The sequence below is a fragment of the Zalophus californianus genome, chromosome 9, assembly GCF_009762305.2.
Source record: "Zalophus californianus isolate mZalCal1 chromosome 9, mZalCal1.pri.v2, whole genome shotgun sequence".
Lineage (NCBI taxonomy): Eukaryota > Metazoa > Chordata > Mammalia > Carnivora > Otariidae > Zalophus > Zalophus californianus.
The window spans coordinates 61,069,433-61,091,822 of record NC_045603.1 but is presented as its reverse complement, the minus strand read 5'-3'; the positions used below and the strand labels follow the sequence as shown (position 1 = coordinate 61,091,822).

At 49.6% G+C, this 22,390-nt stretch overlaps 1 long non-coding RNA gene across 1 annotated transcript; it reads left to right on the top strand.

Annotated features, from left to right (window-relative positions):
• The first annotated feature begins 11,573 nt into the window (after positions 1–11,573).
• Positions 11,574–22,390, top strand: LOC118357340. The gene is made up of 3 exons (XR_004820287.1): positions 11,574–11,653; positions 20,613–20,784; positions 22,268–22,390. It is a non-coding gene; the product is annotated as an uncharacterized LOC118357340 (long non-coding RNA).

Genomic DNA, 22,390 nt, shown 5'->3' with positions numbered 1-22,390 from the left:
GGCTCAGGTCATGATCCTGGAGTCCTGGGATCGAGTCCCGCATCGGGCTCCCTGCTCGGCAGGGAGTCTGTTTCTCCCTCTGATCTCCTCTCGTGCTCTCTGTCTCTCATTCTCTCTCTCTCAAATAAATAAATAAAATCTTTAACCCCCCCCCACACACACACAAAACTTAAAAAAAAAAAGAAGGAAAACAGAGTGGCCAGTCCCCAGAGCTTGACATTCCACAGTGGTGGCCAAAGAAACAGACAGAAACTAATGGAAGACCTGACAGGGGCCCACTCATGGCCGTGAGGACAGCAGTGTGGGGGACCTGAGTCATGGGAAGTGGAAGGCAGGGAGTCACGGGAGAATGCTTCTCAGAGGAGATGAGTCCCTGGAGGAACCCTAAGGAAGGAGTCACACAGGCCTCCCACAGCTCTACTGCAGAAAAAAAGTTTCCCCAAAGAGTGGGTTCAGGTAACCAGACTGGAGTGCAAGAGGGAGGAAAGAGAAAGCAGGACCTGAGGCTCAGCTACAGCCCCCACGCTCACCCCCACCCTCCAGCCCTGAGAATTATCCGGGCCTGGGCTGCTGGGCAATGGAGCTATTGTCCAGAGGTCTGTTGTTCTCAGTTTCCTGCCAGGCAACCTGAGGACCAAGGTCTTTATTTCCTCCTGCTTCTATTAACCCATTCATTCATTCACCTATTCATTTGCTTATCAGGCACCAGCCTGAAAAGTCTTCGGAGATAGGTTTTTGGTTCCTTTCACACCAGTTAGGTACAAGTGGGAGCCTCCTTTGGCCAAGGCAAGGTGTATCCTGAAGGTCTCTGTTGAAAAGTGACCATTAAGAGTCCTGAGTCACTAATTCAGTATATTGGTGGCTGACTATATACTGGGCACGTGCTGGGAAGGCTCTGAGAGAGCTGGGTCCCTAATGGCCTTCACTGTAAGCTGGGAGAGACAGACGCATAATGCCATTTTCTCTAATACTTCGATAATAGTACTTATATGGTCCAAAAAAGGCCTTATAGGGGCGCCTGCGTCGCTCAGTCCATTAAGTGTCCAACTCTTGATTTGGGCTCAGGTCATGATCCCAGGGTCCTGGAATTGAGCCCCACATCGGGCTCCCTGCTCAGCAGTACGTCTACTTCTCCCTCTCCCTCTGTGATCTCTCTTGCTCTTACTCTCTCTCAAATAAATAAATAAAAATCTTTAAAATAATTTTTTTTTTTTTTTTTTTTTTTTTTAAGTCTTGAGGTCTTTTATTTTCTTTACATTTATCATGCCATGAATTCATAGGGAATGGGTTCCAGCAGTTCAGGCTCCTTTCCATTAGTTCTCACAAAGTGTGCTTCTCTGGGTGGGGCACACTGGCGCTTCAGTTGAACCCAAGTACCTTTCTCTTTGGCTTCCTTCTTTTTCTGATCATTTTCCTTCACACGCTTCAGGAAGCTGTCTCGGCTCTTTGAGTGTTTAATATTCTCAATGCGTACATTAATTCTCTTGGCAAGAATCTTGCCCTTAACTTGTTTGTTTACAACAATGCCAACAGCATGCTGAGTAACATTGTAGACTCTTCCGGTTTTGCCATGGTAACATTTGTGGGGCATTCCTTTTTGAACAGTGCCCATTCCCTTGATGTCCACAATATCACCTTTCTTATAGATTCGCATGTATGTGGCCAAAGGAACAACTCCATGTTTTCTAAAAGGTCTAGAGAACATATAGCGGATACCTCTCCTCTTTCCCTTTGTGTTGGTCATTTTGGCAAATTACTGGAAGATGGCGGTTCCGGCCGAAAGGTTAAAATAATTTTTTAAAAAGACCTTACAAGCATTAATTCATTTAATCTTCATAAGAAAAGTAGATGTCATAATCACCACCTTTACCAGATGAGGTTAAGAAACATGCCCAAGATCACACTGCTGGAAACTCCTTCTCCACCTCCTCACGGCTATGTCATCATATTTCCACTGTTGTGATGAGGAGCAAGGAAAGTGGTATGTTGGATTAACAGCCAAGAGACTGTCTTCAGGTTAGCAAACCAGCGCTAGCTGGGCAGGGCCTGAGAGAACGAGCTGAGGACCAGAGGAGCCGAGTATCAGCAATGGGTCCAAGCGTCCCCCAATGAAGCAGGAGGACGGTGAAGGATGCTGAGGTGAACTTCCTTACCTCCACGTTGCCTGAAGTCACTCTTGTCTGGGATGACAGGGGATCATCCTGGGATCCCCCTGGCCCCAGTTGCTCAGAAAAAGCTAGGGCTCTGCTTATAAAGGAGATAATCCATGCCACATGGGGCTGGACAAGAACTCTGAATCCCGGATACCCCGTATTGCCGGAGAGTCCCGGGTTAGGCACACACTAACATGCTAGCCCGTGCACCCGTCCCGCCCCTGGGTGAAGAGAAGGGCTCCTCTCCTGCTCTCTTGATACACAGGAGCGTGGCTCTTCCATGCCTGGTACAGAAACGCAAGCGGCGCAACACGGGGTGGTGGGGGGGGGCGGTTGTGAAAAGTCACGTGCGAAGCATAGTTCTCTGAGAGATGCTCCCCGGATTTCCACCTCACCCAGGGATACGGCCACTGCTTAGGCCATTCCCAACCTTCTCCACAATCATGGATCATGGTGAACAAGAAATGATCATTTGTGTATGGCAGGCTGGGGTCAATGAAAGGGTCAGCTTGAGACCAGATGCGGTGAGGCCAGAGGCTATGGCTGCCTGAGACCTCCACTCAGACATTCAGAGGGCTGATGGCCCCAGGACATCACGCAGTTACAGCCACTCCTGGTACAGTGGCTGGGACACTCTGGCTTGGGGACACCAGTCTGTTTTGGGGAGGTGAGGAGCTCCAGGAGGAACAGGAAGGAAAGGGGTGCAAACAGCTAGAGCTCAGCCCTCCTTACAGGGAAGGCTCAGGGATCAAGGGCACCCATCAAGGGAAGCCATAAATACGTAGGTATCTAGGCACAGCTGAGGTTAACCACCCACCATAAAAGCAACCACAGTCCATTGGGAGGCAGGACCAGGGAGGGATCTCCTCAAAAGCGAGCTGCCCCAAAGCCAGCCTTGCCTGCCCCACCCTACCTGCTGGGGTAGGAGGAAGTGAAAACAAGGAGTCACTGAGTCTCAATTTCCTCCTCTGATATTAGGGGTTGGTCCCAACAGCCTCTGATATTTCTGACTTTCCCAAGAACATCAACAAATTTTATGATTCTATATATCACTCAAAGATTCTAAGGAATTTGGCTTCAGCCCTAAAATAATGATTTTTCTCTGAAAGGGAGAGGCTAATGACGATCAACAGGGATTTTTGAGCAAAGGCGATTCTCCCCGGGGTGCGTAGACACACATACCTGGACTCCTGCCCTCAGGACACAGAGGACGCAGGTGCTCTGCCATTAGTAACAACCCCTCACATGCCCACCCCCGGCTGTGCACACACAGCCTCAACCTATACCACCCATCCCCCAACCCATGCACACGCATGCCTGTGCAGCTGGTCAGTCATACTTGCCCTCCAGACACACACACACACGTCACCCTCACATGAGTGTGTGTGCCCGCCTCACCTTGCCCACCCATCACCGCCACATACATACCACTCTTTTTTTTTTTTTTAAGATTTCACTTATTTATTTGACAGAGAGAGACAGCGAGAGAGGGAACACAAGCAGGGGGAGTGGGAGAGGGAGAGGCAGGCTTCCCCGCGGAGCAGGGAGCCTGATGTAAGGCTCGATCCCAGGACCCTGGGATCACGACCTGAGCCGAAGGCAGACGCTTAACAACTGAGCCACCCAGGCGCCCCCATACATACCACTCTTAAATGTACACCACACACACACACCCATGCACAAGCAGCCGTATCATCCACACCCCAACACAGAGACACACATTATTGCTCACAACTCCTGATTGCAAACGACTGAGATCCAACGCCCACGGGCTTCAGTGTAAGTGATCATTTATTTGCTCACACACCTGGGAGGATCAGGGGTCCATGTGACTTTTGGCATAAGACAAAATGAGGGGTTCAGTGACGAGGGGCTCAGTGAAGGCATCAGGACTCTCTTCCTCTACTTTTCTAGTTTGCCTCTGTGTTAGCTTCCTTCCGGGGCAGACCAGCTCCACGCTGCAGCAAGGATGGTCACCAAAAGGGGGCCTCTGGCCAGTCGTTCCGGTGGAAGTTGCACGCCTGACTCTCATTGGGCTGGCTTAGGTCACGTGCTCGTCCCGGAGCCAATCGCTGTGGCCAGAGGACTAGAGGACTGTAAATCTGGACTAGACCGGATCTCCCTCGTGGCCTGCCCTTGGAGAAGGGCAGTCAGCCCCACCCAACCTATATAGTGGGGCGGGGGGAGGGCAGAAACAGGTGATTCGCCAAAAAAGGTGGGCGAGTTGTTGGACAGATAACAGATGTTCACTGCCTACACTAACCCGAATGTACACAGAGGCAGGTGTGGAAATCTAGAGGGCCGCAGGGGTATAAAGATATGGGTGTGCACACTGAGCCCTTGGATAAATATAAATTCTGTACCTTATCAATGAAATATTGATGTAAGAAAAATAAGTGATCCGGACATATGCTACTAGGACTTCAAAGGAAGGGAAGAGCTGTTTAAAATAGGTCTGGGCTCAAGATGAAACCAGAGAGGGAGACAAACCATGAGACTCTTAATCTCAGGAAACAAACTGAGGATTGCTGGAGGGGAGGGAGGTAAGGTGGCTGGGTGATGGACATTGGGGAGGGTATGTGTTGTGGTGAGCGCTGTGTATTGTGTAAGACTCATGAATCACAGACCTGTACCCCGAAATAAGTAATACATTATAGTTAATAAAAAATAAATAAAATAGATTCGGGCTAGGGGTGCCTGGGTGGCTCAGTCGATTAAGCATCTGTCTTTTGCTTGGGTCATGATCCCAGTGTCCTGTCCCCCACCGGACTCACTGCTCAGCAGGGAGTCTGCCTTTCCCTCTCCCTCTACCCCTCCCCCCTGCTTGTGCTCTGTCTGTCTCTCTGTGTCAAATAAATAAATAAAATCTTAAAAAAAAAAACAAGAAAATAGGTTTGGGCTCGACTGAGTCTTCACAAGAGAATATGGATGAAAAGATCTGGGAAGGTGAGGAGTCACTGGACCGGAACAGGAATCCTATGGGACGAGCAGAAAGACTAGGGGGTGAGGAGGCAAGACAGTTGATCCCGTAGGTTGCAGAGTCCCACGAAGGTGTGCGGCAGGAGGGTGACATGGTGAAAGCAGGAGGTGAAAGCTTGAGGAAGAGGAAGTGAGCTGCGTAGGTTATGTGGTAGAGGTGAGACTGGAGGCGGGAGAGGAGAGAAGGGGCTCTTGCAGAACGCTCATGAGGGAGTGTGTGGTGTGGCAGGAGCAGTGGGGTGGGAAGGCGGGCATGGAATCGAGCTAGGATAAGAAGGAAGAACCAAGAGGATGTGGCAGTTGATTGCAGGGCTGAGTCCAAGGTGAAGGGAAGCAAAGAGGTGACTCACATGCACTTCCGACAGCTCCCTGCTTCCCCCCAGACCCTTCTGCTCCAGCCAGATGGGTGCATGCATTTGCCACAGCCGCTGGACCTCCCCGCCCTGCCGTCGCGCTCAGCCCACCAGCATCAGACCACAGCTCCTGGCGGACAGGGCGGGGTCCTCCAGCGTCTGTGTCTGGTTCTTACCTCTGTGCCAGTCTCTGCCCGGGGGGCTCCAGCCCAGAGTGGGTGTCGCAGAGTGAATGTGCAGACCCTCCCCGGAGCAGGCACTTTACACCTGCCTCCCTACCTCTGTTCATCCTACGGGCACACAAGCACACACCTTCCCTGAGGCCACAGCACGATGAGGCTGCCACGAAACCCTCCACGGTCCTCAGGAGCAGACGCAAGCGTGGGAGAGCCCATTTTCTCCCCGCTGATCGTGACGTGCCCGGAGAACAGGGCCTGACTCTTGTCTGACTCTGAGGGGGGCCTGGACACATGGAAGCCAATGCAAGGAGATGCCTGGGACAGGGGGGAGAATGGAAACCCCGCGAGGCAGACACACAACCACAGGACCGAGGAGGGTGAGTCCTGGAGAAGAGCCTGGACCGCCAGGAGAAAGGGGGGACATTCATCTGCACAGCCCAGGGGAGACGGCTAGAATCAGCAGGAAGGAGCCCCAGGGAGAGACTTCTCACTGCGAGCTAAGACCTTCCAAAAGTTGAGCCATGTGCAAGTGGACTCTGCATCGTCATCTGGGAAGTTGTGGCTTGCTCTCTGTGAGGATGGGCTCAAGCAGAAGGCGAAAGGGGCTCGAGCATCAGAGGGGTGCGTCCTGAGGGCCTTCTGTGTGCACCACGCACTTCACCTCCTTTAAACTCATAAAAACCCTCCCTGTCAGGCAAGGAAGGAAAGGTGCCCAAGTCCATACAGCTGTGAGGAAAAGAACTGGAATCTGAACCCCACGGATTCCTCACTGCTGGGACCTTCCCCACACATGTGCCCCCGCCCCACAGCCAGGGGTGACGGCAAGCCACAGGAGAGTGAATGCAATAAGAATTGGGGAGCCACTTCCTAAGTGTGTGAAGGTGGGCAAGTGACTTAAGTCTCTCCGAATGTTCCTTTTCCTCAGCTGAAAATGCAGATAATGGCAGCCCCCCAAGAGGGCTGAAGTGAACACGAGATAGGGGACTGGGGCCTGGCAGCGGCGGGTCAGTCAGTGTTATCTGGACCCTGGCCACTGCTCTGTGCTTGTCCCCCTGCCTTTCCTAAAGCCTCCTCCAGCAGCTTCCCCCGCCCCCCATCCTAGTCAGCACCCCTCCCGGAATTTCTGCTGACACCCACTTTGACACAGTGGCCTTGTAAGAATTTAAGTCCCGGTCTCCCCCTTGCAGGATGGAACAGCGTCTCTCGAGTCTCCATGTCTTCCAACGTGCCTGCCCAACCCACGGTAGTAGGTGCCCGGGGGTGGGGGGGGGAGTGCCCGCTGGCTCACAAGGGCTGAGGGCCACTAGAGAAAGTGGCAGCTGGGGCCGTAAGGAGGACTCTAGAAGAGAGTAATAAAGGGGACAATGCAAAAATCTGCCACCATGCAAAACAGAAGCTTGCAAATCCAATTCTGAAGGAGCCGGCCATGCAAACCGAGCCCTGCCCCGGGGGACACAGCTTGCCTTCGCCAGCTCTCAACCCAGGGCTCCGTTCCCTGCCAGCAATGGTGGTGGTGGTGGTGGTGGTGGGAACGGTGGGGCTCATGGGGGCAGCTCTCATTTATGGGGTTCCCGCTTATGTCAAAGTGTCAGATCTGTCGCCTGTATTATTTGCCATCCTAAAATAACCCATGAGGAGGGTACCATTAAGCCTTTTTTACAGATGAGGAAACTGAAAGTCCTTCAAGACTTGACCTTGAGTCTGGAGTAAGTCCACAGCCTGAGCAAGCTCTTTCCGGTGCTCCTACAGATTTGGTATCCAGTTACCTCCATCGAGGGAAGCAGTCATGTGGATAACCCAGAAGTAATGGTCCAAAGACATTTTTCTTCTTTTGGTTAGCCATTTGAAAAATATATATTGCATTCATTCAATTAGTATTTGTCAAACATCTAAGTCACCCCTCTTACTGTAGGGATTCTGATAGACTTAGGGCACCTCTCCCATGAAGCCAGGGACATTGACGTCGTCTCGTTGATGGCCAGATTTACAGCATTAGAAAATGCCTAGCAAGGGGCGCCTGGGTGGCTCAGTCATTGAGCGTCTGCCTTCGGCTCAGGTCATGGTCTTGGGGTCCTGGGATCGAGCCCTGCATCGAGCCCCGCATTGAGCCCCGCATCGAGCCCCGCATCGAGCCCCGCATCAGGCTCCCTGCTCCGCGGGAAGCCTGCCTGTCCCTCTCCCACTTCCCGTGCTTGTGTTCCCTCTCTCACTGTGTCTCTCTCTTGTCAAAAAATAAATAAAATCTTTAAAAAAAAAAAAAAGAAAGAAAGAAAGAAAATGCCTAGCAAGCACTCCACCAAACATATGATGAATGAATTCACAAATGAGCAGCTCGGGTCCAGGAAAGCCCTGCTACCTCTCGCTCGGTAACCAACCTACCTCCCAGATTCCCTGGTGTCTAAGGCCTGAGGTAACCCCAAAGCAGGACACATTGACTCATTCATAGGTCTTTGGGCAAGTCTGCTGACCTGGAAGGTAGGAACGGGCTCTGAAGGGGGCGCTTGGGGCAGTCTGGGGCTGGGCAGGTTTAGCCTCAGGGAAGTGTTAGGCAAGCTCCCATGGCAACGCAATTCTGTGTGTGTTTCTGCCCTCCCAATAGAATTCCAGGGTAAGGCCATCTATTCCCCACGGCCAGGAGTTGCCCCATCTCCTTCCTTGACTCCTCAGGTTTCCCTGGTGATTCATCTCAGGAAACTAAGAGAAGCCTGGGCAGCAGAAGCAACCTCCAGCGCATAGGAGGCAGAGGAGAGAAAGTCCTACCCAAGGAGAGGGCCATTTCCCTCCCAGATTTGTGCTTCTGACTCAGAAGTGTCCAGCTGCAGAAGTCAAACTCCCCAGGCCTCCTCCTAGATCCATGGGTCCATGGTTCCCACGGCTCCCACATCCAGCCACATTGACCCTCCACCCCCAGTCGCCCCTTCCCACCCACGGCCAGACCCTGTTCCACGTGGCAGCCAGCTCCGAAGCAAACTCTCTCTCTCCCTGAGCAGGTCACCAGACCAGGGACTCTCCTTCTCTCTCTCTCTCTCTCTCTCTCTCTCTCACTGTCCCTCCAGCCTGACTCCACCCCAAGCACCTCCTTCAGGAAGGCCTCCCAGACCTCCCAGGCTTTTCTCCCAGCCCAGACTGTGATTAGATACCTTCAGCTCTGACCTGGTCTACCAGACTGGGGCATGAGTTCAGGCACCCCCAGTGGCCTAGGAGTACCCCTAAGACGGTAATGACAACTTTTAATCCTTACAGAAACTATGAAATAAGCATTATCTCTGTTTTAGAGCTGAGGAAACAGCCTGGAGGTTAAGAAAAGCTTGTGCTGTACAGTAGCTGCTGGGAGAGGCCGAACTGGGCCTTGTCTGCCTCCCAAGCCATGTCTCTCCTCCCCGCTTCCCTCCCCCTCCAAGATTGTACCAGATGCCAGGCACTCCCCACACCATAGACTTTTTATAACTCCATTCAATCTTCACGCTTAAGCCTACAGGGAAAGTACAAATAGCCTCATTTTACACCTTAGGATAGGGAAGCTCAGAAAGTTTCAAAATATTTCCTAAGGTCACAAAGCACTTGAGCATCAGGATCAGAATTCAACCCAACCCTTCTAGCTCTGAAACCCAAAGTGAGGTTTCCCAGGGCCCTGGGTCTAGCCAGAGCCAGGCCGAGAGAGGCAGGGGATAGCCATGTAGATTCTCCAGGCCAGGAGGAAAGCTTTGACCCCAATCAGCCAGCACCCCTGATAAAGGAAGATGCCTTCCAGAAGGGAAGACCTGCCGAAGTGGCCCTGCTTGTCTGGGGAGACCCAGGAATTCCAGAACAGCTGAGCAGCTGACTGGCATAATCGACCTCCCAGCTCTCCACCCTTCCTCCTCATCCTGTGAGCTGACACACCCTCAAATCCTTTCACTTCAGCACTTCCTACCACCACTCAGTGCTCTTGGATTTGTGATTAAATGAAATGAAATGGAACTGAGAATTGTTTTTAAACAATCCCTAGAACAACGTAGAGTAGCCGAAAAACATAAATTTGGAAATCAAATCACATGTGTTCCAATCTCAACTGTCTCTAAATTGCTGTGTGACACTGGACAAGTCACTTCCCCTGTCTGAGCTACAGTTGTGTCTGTATAATGAAGGAGCAGGACCATTTATTTCTGGAATTCCTTTAATTCCATTTAAATTAATTTGGTTTGGGGCACCTGGGTGGCTCAGTCGGTTAAGTGCCTGACTCTTGATTTCAGATCAGGTCATGATGTCAGGGTCATGAGATAGAGCCCCGTGCTGAGCAGGGAGCCTGCTCCTCCCTCTCTCTCTGCCCCTCCCCACCCAATCAATCAATCAATCAATTTGGTTTTTAGCACTTTGAATTTCCCAAAGTTATTGCAGCACAGCGGGGACAGCACTAAACTTGAAATCATACCTGATTTGGGCTCTCAGCTTTTATTCTCTCATATGTAAAATAAATTAGGTGGTGACAGTAGTTGTCAGAGCTTTTCTTTGCCCTGTAAAGGCCCTGTTTAGGATCCCTACTGCAATGAGAGAAAACCACAGACTCTTCTCCAAGATCTCACCCTTCCTCCTGTTCTTCATCGCCCTCCCTCAGTGAAAGGGCCCCTGTGATGAAGCACACTCTCGACTATACTCTGGAGTCACCCATAGTTCCCTCCTACCGCAGTACTAGCCAGTGGACAAGACAGCATCCTCTCCTTCACTGAGCATTGAAAGGGGCGAAAGGATAGACTGGACAAAGGACTGGCTCATCTAAGGAATGAGAAGAGTAGCAATGAGTGACCAGGGAAGGGGGTGCTCCTTCGAAGGAGCCTCTGTGCTGGGAGTCCCCACTCAGACTTAGATGGGGTCAGGCCTGCCCAGAAGCCGAGGAATGGAGGAGAGCGGGGGCGGCAGGCCTCAAGGGGGCAAAAGCACAGCAAGGCCAGGACAATGGGGAAATGACCTCAGGGAAGGAGGTCTGGCAGGTTCTGAAAGCCGAGCTCTCCGATGGTCTGCAATTCCTAGCACGGACTGAGTCAGGCAGGGCAAGGTCCGGACGCCCCGCCCCCAGCCGGGAGGAATGCAGGTGGAGGTATATGTCTATACAACAGACTGCCTCACAGAGAATGGGCCCATCCAGGGTCATAAGCCTTATGTCCCCACCCCCAGAGAGCAAAACTAGCTACCTCTGAGTTCCCAGGAGCTCAGGCTGAGTCAGAGCTGGGGGGCTGCAGGGACAGTGGCCCTGGGCAGCATGCTTCCAGGGTATGGTGTCCATCAGAAAATGGGACCAAAGGAGGTTGGGAGCAAAGGGGGAGAAGACATGGATCAGGATGACTGGTCCCAGCAAAGGCTAAGGTCTCAAACTCCTACTAGCAGCCCCAAGCCAGAAATCTCCCCGCCCCCGCCCCCCCAGGGACGTTCAGGCCCAGAACTGGACAGCACTGTCGTCTCAGCCTCCTGCTACTGAGCTCTGGGGTTCATGCACAGCTGTTCCTGGAGCGTAATGGGTCCCCTCTCTCTCTCTCTCTCTTTCTCTCTCTCTGCCACCATTAACTATTTCTCTAGATTTTTTTTTTTAAGATTTTATTTGTTTATTTTAGAGACAGAGCCAGTGAGTTGCGGGGAGGAGCAGGGGGAGAGGAACAGGCAGACTCCATACTTAGCCCAGAGCCTAAGGCGGGGCTCGATTCCAGGACCCTGAGATCATGACCTGAGCCAAAATCAAGTCAGACGCTTAACCGACTGAGCCACCCAAACTCCCCTCCCTAGCTTTAAAAACCACGTCAACTCACACTTCCTCTTAGAGGACAGGAGCAGGACCCAGAAAAGTAAAGGACCCAGGTCCTAGCTCCAGTCCTGGTCTTCCCTTCCACCCCTATACCCTGAGCTGGGCTCCCAGTCCCTCGGAGGAAGGAGGAGGCAGGAGGAAGTGTTGCCTTGCTCTCTGTGTCCCTGAGAAATTCTCTTCCTCCCTGCGATGTTCCTTCCTCCTTCTTGCAGGCAGGTGAGAGGGGCCCTGGAGACGTGCGGGCGGGTCTGCAGAGTGGAGGGGAGCTGACATCATCACCCGCTCTGAAGCTCCTAGACGCGTACACATCCTCCCGCTGGCCTTCTGGCCCTGCCCCCCTCCATCTCCCCCAGTCACTTTGCTCCAAGATGTCCTCTGGCCAGGCCCAGCCAGACTGATCTTCCATAAACACCACTTTGATCCTGTCACTTCCCAGCTCAGAGACTCCCTTTGCCTTCAGAATAAAGGTCAAACTCCTCCTCTAGCTGAGCTGAGCCTTCCCTGGCTGGCACTTAGCTGCCTCCCTGCCCCAGCCCCAGGGCCGTGCCCTTTCTCCCACAGCACCTTCCTGTCACCTGCACCTGCTGAAATCTTACCCCTCCTGCGGGCCCTGGCTCCAACACACCCCATTCATTCTGCAAACATTTACTGAATGAAAATCACACACCAGGTACCTGCCCACACAGCCTGCCCCAGTCACCACTGCTGGAAGTCACCACTCCCACAGAGACCCCCAAAACGAGCCTTGGTTATGCCCCTGGGCTGGGTCACCCTTGCCTGAGCACCTCCCTAATTGTAAACCTGATCCACAGGCATCTAACGTGGCTTGAGCATTGGCTACTGAAGCAGTCTCCCATATTTGCCTCATTCGGTCCTCACAATGACCTTGAGGGTTTAGTATTATTACCGTAACTTGCCCAGCAACTAGTAATTGGGGCTCCAAACGGGGTCTCCAAATTCCAAGTCCAGGGCCTCACACCAGCACCAAGTGCAGGCTCAAAAGCAGGCCCCTGTCTTACACGTTTCTGTTTTGCTCAATAGCCAGCACGGAAATTCGTTCGACTCACAGAAGGAAGGAATGCATGGTTCTCTGATTCTATTCTAGCCCGATGAGTCGTCGTGAGTTGTCGTCTGCCCTCTGACCCCTATTTCCTCTCTCCCACATTCCTTTTTTCCTATCTTCTCCTCTCCTTCGCCCTGAGCCCCCAGGATCCTGAAGATAAGGGAGAAAAGAGGCTGTGATTATTCTCATTGATACCAGGGATGGATAGGCCTTGGGAAGTCCTCCACAGCCCAGAAACAGCCCCAAGGAGGTAATCCAGGATGGGAAGGCTCCTCCCTACACCCCACCACCCCGTTTGATAGACCAAATGAGCCCCAGCCTTTATCTTCATCCCTCCCCAATTCTAGCAGGACATAGGCTGGGCAGGGAGGGGAGCAGTGGGGGCAGCCAGATAACAGTGAGAGGGTGGAAAGAGACCTAAATTCGGTGACTCACCACCTTGTGCCTTCCCAAGATGGGGGCGGGGGTACCTGCACACTTGGAATTCCAGCCCAGCCCTGGAGAGACACTTGCGTGTCAGTAAGCTGGACAGGGGGAGGAGGAAGAGCTCTGTTTACTCCCAAACTAAAGCACAGCCATGGCAACGGAGGCTGGGGGCCATCGGTGTGGGGGGCAAAGTCGCAGCCAGAGTGGGACCCCGGCTGCCTGCCAGCCGACTGGGCCGGATGCCCAGACCATGGCAGCCAGGCCTTCTCCGGCCAAGCACCCCCTTGTGGCCAGCCGGAGCTCATCCTGAGAGCCGGGGAGGGGCAGGCCTGAGGGAGAAGCCACCCATTTTACAGAATCACACGCGTTCTCGTTCCCTCCCCTCCCCTCCCCGTTCTGGGTGCTCTCTCTCCGGAGGCCAGGCACAGACAGACGGACACTGAACCAGGGGGGAGCGCTTGGCCTCTGTGCTGGGGCGAGGAAGGAATGGGGAGCTGAGCCAGCCACGGGGAGGGGCGGAGTGAGGGTGTCAATCCGGAAGGCTTCCTGGAGGAGGACAAGGCAGAACAGAAGGAGGGTGTCCCAGGCTAAGGAAAAGACAGTGGCGTCTTCAGAGCAGAAGAGGGTGTCTCCTCAGCTGCAAAGACACGTCATCAGACCTGCCCCTCTCCCAGGGACCAGACTCATAAACTCCTGGTGCCTGAAGGGGCTTCCGTGGCTGGCACCACCTCCTTAATGCCCCCCTCGCCTGTTATCTGTATTCATCCCCACCCTTAACTCCTTCTTGGAGGTGGCCCTCCCTGTGCTCAGGGCCAGGCCTTCCACCCACACTCTCAACTCTACCCCCTGGGAAGCTTGCTCCATCAAGCCTCTCCTCTCCCCGTCCTGCTATGCCCACTCCCCTCTTCCTGTATCCATGTGCAAGTCTCTCCTCCTTAAAAAAAAGGAAGGGAGGAAGAAGAGAGGGAAGGGGAGGGGGGGCAATCATCCTCCACCCTTGACACCTCTCTTTCCACAGCCAAGCTCCTCAAAAGAAGAGGTCATATTCATTCTCAATTCTCACCTCACACTACCTACCCCACCCCAGCCACCAGCCACAGAAATTATTTTTTTTTTTTTTAAAGATTTTATTTATTTATTTCAGAGAGAGAGAGAATGAGAGACAGAAAGCACGAGGGGGGAAGGGGGTCAGAGGGAGAAGCAGACCCCCCGCCGAGCAGGGAGCCCGATGCGGGACTCGATCCCGGGACTCCAGGATCATGACCTGAGCCGAAGGCAGCCGCTCAACCAACTGAGCCACCCAGGCGCCCAGCCACAGAAATTATTAAAACCACTAACGATCAGAGGCGCCTGGGTGACTCAGTCATTAAGCGTCTGCCTTCAGCTCAGGTCACGATCCCAGGGTCCTGAGATCGAGCCCTGCATCAGGGTCCCTGCTCCGCGGGAAGTCTGCTTCTCCCTCTCCCACTCCCTCTGCTTGTATTCCCTCTCTCTCTTCTCTCTCTCTCTCTGTCAAATAAATAAATAAAGTATTAAAAAAAAAAAACACTAATGATCAGGGGCACCTGGGCGGCTCAGTCAGTTGAGCTTCTGACTCGGTTTTGGCTTAGATGGTGATCTCAGGGTCATGAGATGGAGCCTCAAGTCGTGCTCTGCGCTCCTGGGGGAGTCTGCTTGAGATTCTCTCTCCCTCTCCCTCTGCATCTTCCCCCCAACCTGCTCCCCACACTTGCGTGCTCTCTCTCTCTCTCTCTCAAATAAATAAATAAATAAAATCTAAAAAAAACACAAAAAACTAACGATCAACTAATAGCTGAATTTGGTGGACTCTTTTCAAGTTTTTTCTTACCTGATCTACCTATGATATTGGACTGGACACCACTGACCACTCCATCTTTCTTGAAAGACTATTTCCTTGGCCTCCTGACATCTCCTTCTAAACTTCTTACTATCCCTCAGGCCATTCCTTTCCAATTTCCTTTTTTTTTTTAAGATTTTATTTATTTATTTGAGAGAGAGAGAGTGAGCAAGAGAGAAAGAGGGAGCATGAGTGGGGGGAGGGAGAGGGAGAAGCAGGCTTCCCGCTGAGCAGGGAGCCCGATGTGGGACTCGATCCCAGGACCCTGGGATCATGACCTGAGCCGAAGGCAGATGCTTAACGACTGAGCCACCCAGGCGCCCCTCCAATCTTCATCCCCGAATCCTTTCTACCTGCCCACAACCTGTATCTGTAGTCCTTTATCTTCTTGGTGGGCCACGCACACTCCTTTGGCACAATCACAGATTGTCAGCATCTCCTATATAACTCAAGAGGCTCATGCAGTCAGGAAATCCATCCACCGAGGCCAGACTGAGAGCCTTGGCCTCAACCTCTTTTCTTCTGGTCAATCCCATCCACTTCCAGGATGATGGCTCCCAGACTCTCAGGAGAGCTGCAGAACTGTGTTTCCAATCACCACCTTGGGTCTCGCCACGTCTCAAAATGAGTAGGTTCCAAACTGAAGTGATTATATAACACCACCCTCCTGGCCTCTCTTCCTTTCATAATTCCCATCTGATGGACATCACCCCTTCCAAAGTGAGAAAGCTAGGAGTCACCTGAAGGCCCGGGAATGGTACTATAATCTGCCTCATACAGTTGTTAGGAAGCTAAATCATGATATGTATAAAGCATGTGGAATTGTGCCTGGCACATCATAGGTGCTCAATAATTGTTGGTTATTATTGTTAGTATTCTTACTTCTTCATTCCCCATACATCCAATTAGACACCAAAACCTGCCAAATCTAACTTCTAAATTTCCTTTGAATCCATGTTCTTCCCTGTATTTCCACTGATTCTCCTCCCTTAATTGAGGCATTCATTATCACTCATCTAGATGATTGCACTAATCTCCAATCTTGTGCCTTCATACCTTTCCAAGATACCCAGCTAGAGTAGTCTTGCCAAAAAGCAAAATGATTATGACACTTTCCTGCTTCAAGATTCAATGTCTCTCTAGATCCTGAAACAGTACCCAGATGCCTTTGGTTCATCCCTGGGGAATTTGTTAAAAATGGAGGCCCAGGGGTGCCTGGGTGGCACAGTCCGTTAAACGTCCGACTCTTGGTTCTGAGTCAGGTTGTGATCTCCGGGTCATGAGATGGAGCTCCACATTGGGCTCCATGCTCAGCGGGGAATCTGCTTGAGATTCTCCCTCTCCCTCTGCCCCTCCCGCTCACGCCCTCTCTCTCTCTAAAAGAAATAAATAAATCTTTAAAAAAATCAAAATCAAAATAAATGGAGGCCCAGACCCCAATACCAAAGAGTATTATTCTGCAAGTGGGGGTGCCACTTGGGCACCTGCATTCATAACATGTTCCCCAGTGTACCTGGTGCAAAATAAAGTTGAGAACCAGGGAAGTGCAAACTCTTCATGGCCTACAAGGCCTTCCTTGACCTGGCCCTCACTGACCTTTCCCACTTCATCTTCTCTTACATTTTTCTGCTACCAATTGGCTCCCCATGTATTTAACAAATATCTATTGATCACCTAATAAGTGCAGGCACTAAAAACCCAATGATGAGCAAAATAGATATGGCCCCTGGAGCTTACAATCTAGTTAGAAAGATAGCAACCTAATAATCACACTAATGAAAAAATATAAATATAAACTGCTATAAATTATTTTAATAAAAGAAACATGATCCTATAAGAATATATTACAAAAGAACATGGCCTACATTTGAAGGAATTAAAGAAACTTCCCTGAAGAAGCAGTACTTGAACCGAAATATGAAGGATAAGTTAATAGAAAAGGCTGCAGTAAGGAAAGAGAATGATTTAGATATAAGGCATTTCACATACAAAGGCCCTGGGCAAGCAAGAGTACCACATGTTCCAGATACTATCTCTCACCACTTCTATTCAGCATCGTAATGGAGGTGTTAGTAAAGGCAATAAGTCAAGAAAAATAAATAAAAGTCATAGAGATCAGAAAAGAAGAAATAAAGCTGTCTTTATCTGCAAATGAAATGATAGTCTATGGAGAAAATCCTAAAGAATATACAAGAGATCACTAGAACTAATAAAAGAATTTAGCAAGTCTGCAGGATAAATGATCAACATTTAAAAATCAGTCATATTTCTATATACTAGCAATGAGCAGTCGGAAATTGAAATTGAAAGCACAGTATCGGGCGCCTGGGTGACTCAGTCATTAAGCGTCTGCCTTCAGCTCAGGTCATGATCCCAGGGTCCTGGGATCAAGCCCCACATCAGGCTCCCTGCTTCAGGGGGAAGCCTGCTTCTCCCTCTCCCACTCCCCCTGCTTGTATTCCCTCTCTTGCTGTCTCTCTCTGTCAAATAAATAAATAAAATCTTAAAAAAAAGCACAATATCATTTATAATCAGATTTAAACATAAAATACCTTCCAATCAAACAAAATATATGCAAGATTTTTGTGCTGAAAACCACAAAACATTAGCAAGAGAAATTGAAGGAGATCTATATGACTGGAGAGATATACCAAGTTCATAGATTGGAAGACTCAATATTGTTAAAATGCTAATTCTGTCTCTGAATTGATCTATAAGTTTAATGCAGTCCCAATCAAAATCTCAGTAAACTTTTAAATAAAAATTGATGGGCGCCTGCGTGGCTCAATTGGTTAAGCGACTGCCTTCAGCTCAGGTCATGATCCTGGAGTCCCGGAATTGAGTCCCGCATCGGGCTCCCTGCTTGGTGGGGAGTCTGCTTCTCCCTCTCACTCTCCCCCTTCTCATGCTCTCTTTCTCTTCATTCTCTCTCTCTCAAATAAATAAATAAAAATCTTTAAAAATAAATAAATAAATTGACAAAATTATTCTAAAAATTTATACAAAAAGGCAAAGGGCCTAAAATAGCTAAAACAATTTTGAAAAAGAAGAAGAAATATGTGGGGCGCCTGGGTGGCTCAGTCAGTTAAGCATCTGCCTTTGGCTCAGGTCATGATCCCAGGGTCCTGGGATCGAGCCTCGCATCAGGCTCCCTGCTCCATGGGAAGCCTGCTTCTCCCTCTCCCACTCCCCCTGCTTATGTTCCCTCTCTCGCTATGTCTCTCTCTGTCAAATAAATAAATAAAATCTTTAAAAAAACAAGAAGAAGAAAAAATTTGTACTCATACTACCTAGCCTCTAGACTTGCCATAAAGTTACAGTAATCAAGACAGTGAGGTCTCAGCCGAGCGACAGATACATACATCAATAGAACATAAGAGTCTAGAAAGAGACTCACACAGTGGTGCCAAGGTAAATCACTGGAGAAAGGACAATCTTTTCAACAAATAGTGCTAAACAATTGGACATCCTTGTGGGAAAAAAAAAAAGGAACTTCAACCCATACTTCACATCATAGGCAAGAATCAAATCAAAACATAAAATCTAAAACTATACAACTTCTAGAAGAAAATATAAGAAAAAGTCTTAGTGATCTTGGGTTAGGGAAAGATTTCTTAGATTGAACACAAAAAATTACACACCTTACAAGAAAAACTTGATAATGGAATTTTATCAAAATTAAAACTTCAATTGTTCTAATAACATTGTTAAGAAAATACAAAGATAGGCCACAGAGTGGGAGAAAATACTTGCCAAACACATTAACTCAAATGAATCATAGGCCAAAATGTAAAACCTAAAACCATAAAACGTCTGGGAAAAAAAAAACAAACAGGAAAGATCTTTGTGACTTTAACATAGGAAAAGACTTCTCAAATACAGCATCAAACCTTGATTCATAAAATAAAAACTTGATAATTGGACTTCTTCAAAATTAATAACTTCTCTTCAAAAGGCAAAGTCAAGAGAATGGAAAGGAAACCATAGACCGAGAGAAAAATAGTTGTAAATCACATATATGATGAAGAATGTAAATCCAGATCTATAGAAAGTTCTCAAATTTTAATAATTTTAAAAAAACAGTATTTTAAATGGGTAATATTTTAAATGGTGAAAGATTTGAATACATACTTCATCAAAGATGAAATACAGATAGCAACAGAAACCCACGAGCAGACACTCAACATCATCAGTCATTAGGAAAGACAAATTAAAGCCACAATGAAATACCACTATGCACCCACCAGGAAAGCTACAATTAAAAAAAAAAAAAAAAGGACAGATGATAACAAAATGTGTACAGGATCCAAAGCCACTGAAACTCTCAAACATTATGGGTGGGAATGTAAAATGGTACAACTACTTTAGAAAATAATTTGGCATTTTCTTACAGAGTTAAACCCATACAGATACAACCTACTTGTTCCATTCCTGGGTATTTTATCCAAGAGCAATGAAAACATATACCCACACAAAGACCTATACATCAATGTTCATAATTCATTCTAAAAACTGGAAACAGGTTAAATATCCATGTACTGATGAATGGGTAAACAAATTATGGTACCTCCATAGGGTGGAATACTCTATGGCAATAAAAAGGAGGAAACTACAGGGGCACCTGGGTGGCTCTTGGTGTTAAGCGTCTGCCTTCGGCTCAGGTCATGATCCCAGGGTCCTGGGATCGAGCCCCGCATCGGGCTCCCTGCTCCGCGGGAAGCCCGCTTCTCCCTCTCTCACTCCCCTTGCTTGTGTTCCCTCTCTTGCTGTGTTTCTCTCTGTCAAAAAAATAAATAAATAAAAAATAAAAAAAAGGAGGAAACTACAGATATGTGCAATATCATGGATGAATCACAAAAACGTTACGCTAAGTGAAAGAAGCCAGAGACAAGAGGCCGCATGCTGTGTGATATAATTTATAGGGCATGTCTGATAGGCACAGAGAATAGATCAGTTGTTGCCAGAGCTGGGGGTGGGTGAGGGAGATAAACTAGAAATGAACACAATGGGACATTTTGAGATAATTAAAAACGTTTTATACCTTGATTTATGGTGGCATTTTACAACCGTATTCCTTTGTCAAAACTCAAGGAATTCCATCCCTAAAAAAAGTGAATGTTACCATATGCAAATTATACCTCAAAAAAATCTGAATTGTTAAAAAGCAGGAAGGAAAAAAAAACAGATGCAGGAAGTTCATAGGTTCAGCCTGAGATCCTATAAGTTTGTGGTGTTTTCGGTTTGGATTTGTTTTTAGGCAATCTCTATGCCCAAAGTGGGGCTCGAACTCACAACCCTGAGATCAAGTGTCACATGCTGAACCGACTGAGCCAGCCAGGCGCCCCAGATCCAATAAGTTTAAGATGACTTTGAAAGCTCCAAGAGGGGATACTATCCCGTGACCAGCCAGAGACACAGACCTGAAACTCAGAGGAGGGGACTGTGTTAGACACTAACAGGTCACACTGCCCGCTGGATCTGGAAAGCCTTCTCCTCGACCCCCTCGTCTCCCTAGCAAGTTCTCATTCGTTTTCTGAAGCCCTGCCAGAGCATTCCCTCCTCCACGACCCCAATCCTTCAACAGCATGAGAGCAGCAAGCTTCTCTGGCTTTTCTGCACTGTGCCCCCAAAGACGGGAACATGTCTGGTATCTAGCAGGGGCCTTACACATAGTTGGTGAATGGATGAAGCACTCTCTCCTCCAACAGTACTTTAGAACTTTTCATAGTACCTCTCACACTGTATTTGGTTTCTTCAATTATCTGTCCCCTCTAATAATGATCTCCTTGATTGTTATTACTTATTTGTGTTCATCTTTGTATTCCCAGCTCTCTGTGGAACTGAACCAAACTAAAGGCTTACACTCCCTGCTGATGGAGAACCGAGGAGAAGGAGGCAGGGGAGCACCCGTGAAAAGCACCTGCTAGGCTCACTAACTTGGGCGCCGCACGTGATCGCGATCACACGGAGACAAACAGCAAAGCCAGGATACAAACCCAGGTCTGTCCGATTCCAAAATCTATGCTCTCTTCCCATCCTCTCTTTTGCTTGAGATCCTTATCTCCTTGATTTTCAGCACCTTCAGCCACCCTCAGCACCACCATCTGCTCTGACTCTTCATGCGTCCTTTCCCACCTCGTCGGTAGGCCTTGTATCCCACGCACGTGTCACAGTCTCCTCTGCCTCTGTCCCCTCTTCCCGCTGGTCAAGAGGCAAGAGTATGTAGGCGCGACATACGTCAAGTCCCAGCTCTGCCCCCTATTCGTCCTATATTACCTCTCAGCTTTCAGCTTAAATGCCACTTCCCGCAGGAAGTGTTTCTCAGGCTAGATTAGTGCTGTGGCTGATCTCCTTGCAGCAGCTGCTATGTGCTTGCATTGTTCCCTGGACTTGGCCTAGCATCGCACCAGCTACTTGATTATTATTACCGCTTGTTTGATCAGTGACCAGCCTTGCTAAACTGTGCCAGCCCAAGCAAGCCTTCCAGCAACCTCGCTACCTGAAACAGCAGATCATCCCCTTTTCTCCCTTCCTTCCCCAAAAGTCTACACTCTGCCTCCACTTCATCACTAACCACTCACTCCTCAGCCCTTCACTGCCTGCCCTCGGTCTCCATCACTTTCTGGCTGTGCTCTTCTTGTCCTCGGCCTCCTTGATCGCTCTGTGTATATGCCCCGCGGACAGCTCTTCCTTGAAACTCCTTCTCCTTGGCTCTCATGACCTCTCTCTCGTGGTCTCTTCCTAGGAACTGGCAAGAGTCTGAGCCTCCTCCCCTTTCCCCTCTCTTTTCCCTCTGTCTCTTCCTCCTCTACTTGCCTTAGCTCCCTGCCCACTTCTTTGCTCTGATCCCTTTCCATAGGCCATCCCATCCACGGGTTGAGGGTTTTCCCCAAATCCTCTAGGTGGGTGCTCCTGACAGTGCCACCACATCCGGCTATGCAGGTCGGTCGGTGCACTGGCCCCGGAGACAAGGATGAGGCTGACTTTTTCCAGTTTGTGCAAAGGCTGTAAAGGCTAGCTTTAGCCCTGTGAGTTGCAGCCCCTCCCCCTGCCTCTCCCGGGCTATAGCCTTGCTTTCCTAGCTGCTCACAGGATAGCTCCCCCAGACACCGCTAGTAGATCTGCGAAGTCCAAAGCCAAAGGGAGAGAGACTGATAGAGACATGGCCACGGACAGGATGATTTTGAGATGGGTTATCAGCCACTCAGCTTTTCCATTTTATCTCCTCTTCCATCGACTCGGCCGTAGCTGCCCCTGCCCTGTGCCCAGATCGAAAGGAAAGAGTGATGAGCAGGGAACAGAAGACTAGAGGGCAGTGAGGTCAAAGTAAGGGGGCTGGGAGGAAAAGGAGTAGATGCGGCAAACCAGACAAGAGAGGAAATCCACTGGCTTCTCAGTTGTCAAAGCTTGATCAGGCACATTGTCTCATTCGATCCTCATGAAAACTCTTAGAGTAGATATAACTATTATTTTTATTACCAAGGACACCAAGACAAGTACATTTGCCCAAGATCACCCAGCCAGCAGTGGGACCTTCAGCCCAGGTCTTTGGACACCAAGAGCCATGCTCATGCCCTTGGCCCACCCACTGCTCAGCAGATTGGAA